This window comes from Anthonomus grandis, chromosome 15 (assembly GCF_022605725.1).
Source record: "Anthonomus grandis grandis chromosome 15, icAntGran1.3, whole genome shotgun sequence".
In the NCBI taxonomy this organism is placed as follows: domain Eukaryota; kingdom Metazoa; phylum Arthropoda; class Insecta; order Coleoptera; family Curculionidae; genus Anthonomus; species Anthonomus grandis.
This window is the reverse complement of record NC_065560.1, coordinates 6,199,581-6,205,434: the sequence shown is the minus strand read 5'-3', so window position 1 is coordinate 6,205,434 and position 5,854 is coordinate 6,199,581. Positions and strand designations below refer to the sequence as shown.

At 34.3% G+C, this 5,854-nt stretch overlaps 1 long non-coding RNA gene across 1 annotated transcript; it reads left to right on the top strand.

Annotated features, from left to right (window-relative positions):
* The first annotated feature begins 3,091 nt into the window (after positions 1-3,091).
* On the top strand, positions 3,092-4,416 carry LOC126745049 (uncharacterized). Its single transcript, XR_007663417.1, has 2 exons — positions 3,092-3,604; positions 3,670-4,416. It is a non-coding gene; the product is annotated as an uncharacterized LOC126745049 (long non-coding RNA).
* The last annotated feature ends 1,438 nt before the right edge of the window (positions 4,417-5,854 follow it).

Genomic DNA, 5,854 nt, shown 5'->3' with positions numbered 1-5,854 from the left:
TTAAACCCCAAAAAAGCAAGCCATAACGAAGATGGGACTCAATAAGAGAAAAGTACACTGAACGTGCAACCCCTCCCAGCTCATGCTCCGCCATTCTTACTGCAAAGCATCCAGAGGATAATTTTGATGCAAGATTTAGGATATGATCTTCGAAGCGCAGGCGACCATCAATGGTAATACCAAGGAACTTACAGCTTTCTTTGTTTTGCAAGGGGGAGTTTTCACTAAACTTAAGGCCCTGAACGTCACACTTAAATCCCATAATAAAGGTTTTGCCCACATTAAATACAAGCCTGTTTACAGCACACCACTCCGATAAAATCTTAAGATCCTTAAAAACCTGGGCTCTAACATTATCAGAATCTCTATGATTCCATAAAATGGTGGTATCATCAGCAAACTGAACCACTTTGCCCTGCAGTTTTAATGAACCCAAATCATTTACATTGAGCAAAAATAATAGTCGCCCTAACACTGAACCCTGAGGTACTCCAGTTTTAAGGGATCTTGAATCGGATAAACATCCAGATACTGTAACTCTTTGGGTACGATTAGACAGATAGGATTCCAGCCATTGCAATGCCACACCTCTAAGGCCATAATTATTGAGCTTAGACAGCAGTATTCCATGATCTACACAATCAAATGCCTTGGATAAATCGCAAAATACTGCCGCCGCGGACTCTCCAGAATTTAAGGACACATAGACACTTTCCAAACAGCCGAAAATAGCGTTGAAATCCAAACTGATTTGCAGATAAAATGCAATTATGTTGCAAAAAAGATAAAATTCCGATTTTTGCATGTTTTTCAACGATCTTGGAAAGGGTAGATAATATAGAAATTGGACGGAAATTGCAAGGCTCACTCAAATCTCCACTCTTATAAAGAGGGATAACCACTGCCTCCTTCAAACATGCTGGAAAGATGCCATTATGAAAGGAATTGTTTATGGCAGAAGCTAAGGCATTCAATGCTAAGTCAGGCAAAAGGAGTAGCAATTTTGATGATATCTCATCAGCTCCAGCTGATTTATGGTTTTTTAAGCTTTTAATTGCATCTCTAACGTCAGTAAGGCTAACAGGATAAAAGAAAAAAGAATTTTGAACTGACACTTGTTGAATATAATGCAAAGGATCAATATTAGTATTCACATCCTTGAGCAATAAATGAGGAATATTACAGTAATAATCATTTAAACTATTTGGTCTTCTGGTTCTGAAACTTTCTTGTGAGAATACCTGAAGTCATTTATAATTGACCAACATTCTCTCTGCCTATTTGAGGACATATTCAAGCGGTCACTATAATATTTAACCTTTGCTGCTTTTATCGTCTTTCTGTATAGACTACGATATTTCTGATGATAAAGAATAATGTTTGCATTAGTTCTAAACTTGAACAACTTAGCCAAAAAACTGAGGTTTTTAGCTGAAGTTCTGAGGCCTGCTGTGACCCATGGTTTTCTATTTTTCTAGAAAACTAATTATTTTAATAACGAAAAAGAAAATAAGGGATTGCTTAGAATGTACAAGAAGAAGTAGCTAAAGCACTTGGAATTATTTTAAGAATGGTGAAAAAGGTTGTATATGAAAACAAGAACAATCTTATTTCCAAGCAGAAAAGAAAGTGTAAAAGGAAGAAGCCGAAGACTGAAGATTTAAGTGAATGTGTAAAAATGGAGTACCAAATTTGACTAAAAAAAGAAACTAATTATAACTATCATTATCACTAACAGAGTCTGAAAACTCTTCGTTTTTTTCCGAATCTTCTTCAAATGGAGCAATGATCAATGGTTCAACTTGGATATGGAGTACTTTTTCTCTCTTCCACCAGGTTCTAATAATGTTTTCTGTGTGATCCACTGATTTCCGCCAATAGTCCTTTGTGATGTGATTCAATGCCTCATTCCAAACAGCTTCAACTTGGTCAGATCTAAGCCCAGCACGCACATGCTTCTCATAATAAGTTTTTGACCCTGCCTATATAAGCTCAATGGCATTAAACTTTTCGATATTAACTAACCATTTTTCAAAGATTTCGCAATTCATATTGTCATGATAATCCATACTTTTAGACTTAGAAGAAAAAATTAAACTTGCACCTGGAACGAATGCCTTTGAAGACCCGGCATGTAAAATAATAAATCGTTTTCCCTGACCACATCCTTTTTTTCTTTTCACGCTTTTCACAGATTCATCTTGCCACGATTTTATTCCACTCCCGTTTGAAAATATCCAAGTTTCATCTAAGAGTACCACTTTCCTTAACTTTGATTTTTCATTTTGTGTATATTGTCTTAAAAATCCTATATTCGTTGGCTCACAATATTTGGTAGTTCCAACAAATATCTTCTATTGCAGTCTTTTTTATAGCGAAAACCTATGCTTTTAATTAATTTTGATAAAACAGAAAGTCCAATTTCCAAAGTGCCGCGTTGCTTTAAAACATCCCTCAGAAATGACAGCGTTATATTTGTTTTTAGCCTATATAGTTCATAAATCCTATCCCTTACTTCCATTTTTACACATTCACTTAAATCTTCAGTCTTCGACTTCTTCCTTTTACACTTTTTTTCCTTCTAGGGAATAAGATTGTTCTTGTTTTCATATACAACATTTTGCACCATTCTTAAACTAATTCCAAGCGCTCTAGCTACTTCTTCTTGTACATTCTTAGGCAACCCATTATTTTCTTTTTCGTTCTCGAAGTGGTAATTAATAACATTAAGTACCATTTTTTTGGCTTGAGGTTTTAGAAATCCACAAAAAGGCTTTTTGTTTTCCATAATTTGAAATTTAAATTATCTTGTGACAAATAATGTCATCCGTCAATCGAAACGAGACAGGCATGTTTGTTATTGTACATTTATCATTTTATTTTCTTTTGATGCATTAACGCTGCATATATTATCTGTTTCGTTTATCTGACGCGTTGTAATTAAAAAACGTTGTTGCGCAAATTGAAATGAAACGTAACTACAAAAGTTTGTCGTTGATAATCTGATACACCCGCAGGATAAGAGCGATTTTGATTATATTACCAGTACAAAAAATAATATAAAATTTTCAGTCAAAGAGGTTGCAACAAGTGACGTATTAGATTTCAAAAACTGGTGCGGAAAATTTTATAAAAAAACCTGTGTCTCTGAAGAAACAAAACATTTTCCTCGTAACGAAAAGGTCAACAGCACGTCAACAGCAACAATAAGCACGTTTTCATATTTTAAATACACACCCCAACAAAAAGGCACTGTTCAAGCCTATCCTTTTACTGACGGTTTGGTGTCACATACATTTATCACAACTTGCGCATCCCTTAGGAAAAGTTCCTATTAAGCCGGCCCCAGACGATGTGTGTATGTGGCGAACGTTCGGCATTCGCGGTATTTCGCGGAGCCTGTGGGAGGTCAAGTGCGTGTATCATTCGGCATTCGGCCGCTATCCGAACTGCTGTCGGTTTTAGGGCACGCATCAAAGGAGGCCGCGCTTATTCGCGTTAGCTCCCAGACGGTGTGCTTAGCTACGCACACTTATTTGCCTATTTTGTCTTCAGTCAGAGTCGCGACAAGCTTAGCAGCGGGCGTTTTTGTATAATATTTTTGGTGAGTTGCTTTTTTAAGTTTACTTGAAAATTAAAATTAATATTTATTGGTGTTATTTATTTAAGTTATCATGGAATGGTCTAATGATTTGGCGATTGAATTCTTGGATCTGTACGAATTATATCTCGTAATATGGGACCCAAAATACCCAGACCACAAAAATAGGAACAAAGTTGGCGACGCCTGGGTGCAAATACATTCATCTTTTTCAAAGAAGGACCAAATAAGTGTCGCAGATCTAAAAAAGAAGAAAGATTCTTTAATGTCTATATTCAGAACCCTGCTTAACAGAGTTAAAGCAAGCAACAAATCTAGTGCTGGCACAAATGACATTTTTAAACCAAACTGGTTTGCATTTGATAAAATGCAAAATGCTTCCTAAAATAACCACATAGGCTGCAAAAACCACTACTACTCCTCCCCGCTACTGTTCTATAACTGAAGCCCTGTGGCGAACGTTTGCCAATAAAGATGCGATGTGGAATATATCCCGAATGCCGTAGCATGTGGGAGGGTAGCCGAAGCCGCAGTACGAAGGTACATTCGCCGAATACACACATCGTCTGGGGCCGGCTTCAAGGCCAACAAAATGGAGCATATAAGGGAATGCACTGCTTTTGTTGCAGAAGAACACAAACCATATTTCGATGCTATTCTTCAGTGGCCTACAATCAATAATCAATGAGTGAACCGAAGATTAGTTTTTCCAAAACATTGTACTTTTCTATTGAAATTAGCTGTTTATTTTTGACTTGTACTTTACATAACTAAAGCGGTATTAAAAAAAATAAATATTTTTAAAATTTACTAAATAGCATTATTTGCAAAAAGGGCACATGTCAATACTTTCAAGGTCTTCTGGGGGAGCTAAGATCAATTTTTAAATTTAAAATATAAGATGACAAATCGTGCTATTCAAACTACAAATCAATTATAACAATAAATGTTAATAATTTTACTTAGTTTGATAAAAAAACAGTTTTTATCGATTTCCCAAAAATGTATTTTTATGGCATGTGCCCTTTCTGCTTACATCGATTCAATTGGTCTCATTTTACTATCAGGCTTATGGGTTTTTGGTAAACAATATAATTTTGGAGTTTATGGGATCAAAATTTCTAACTTGAATTTATTTGAAGTAGAAACAAGATTTATGCATTTTTTTAAAAATCTTTTTATATAGGCCATTTCCAATAGAAGCATCAACTCGTTTAAACAACTTTTCACCGTAAATTAACTCACGACATTTCACTTCCGAATTTAGATCGCTTATAAATGTTTATTAATTTTATTAATGTTTTTAGCCCCGATCTATTATATCCATCACAGTAAACGCATTTTTTTATGCTGTTTTTTAATTTAGTAAACTGTGTATTTTCAGAAACAAAAATTAAGAACAAGTGCAAACCTAATTTCGTATAATGGAACTCACATGAATTACACTAATCGTATTTAAAAAAATATATTATTCCTTACCCATAACAAACACCGGTCTTTAACACAGATTTGTCAATATGATGACCCACAAGGAATGCAAACTTCAGAAGATTTTCCCTTTTTATATAGACTCGACAATATGGCCCTTAATACAAATGATTTGTTTGCAAAGCTCTTAGAAGTTCTCTCCGATATTCTCTGTATTACACAAAAACAAATAAAACAACGTATTTATCAGTTTCACGAAGCTTTAATAAATTTTATTTCAACATCGTCCAAAACTAAGTCTACCTAATCGTCTAAATTTGTTTATATTTTAACCCTAAACTTCTAATATAATATTTTACATGTTTGTGCACGATCGTGCGAGTAACATAACATTTAATACACCCCGTATAACGCTTATTATTGTTGAGTGTGAAATTTTTACATCAATTGTACCTGTTAAACCAACTAAAAATTATCATATCACTGCATAATATAAATATTACCCTGTTTCATTTTTGTTTTTCTTAATAAAAAATAAAAATCCATATACGGGGCGTCGATTTACCTAAATATCAATTTAACTAACTTCTTTACAGATTGCACCATTTTACAACATTGTAACAAATATTATTTTTCTTTTTTTTACACATTAATGCCAGGGGTTTGTTCCTTTTTTTTACTAATCCCGCCGGTACGGCACTGGATTCCTAATTTACAACGATTAATTTTACAATTTTGGAAATTAGAGGTAGTTGACGTAAGTATAAGGACTTTTTAGTTTGTAGTTAAAATCAGCATAATGCAGTTGAATGAAATGAAATTATA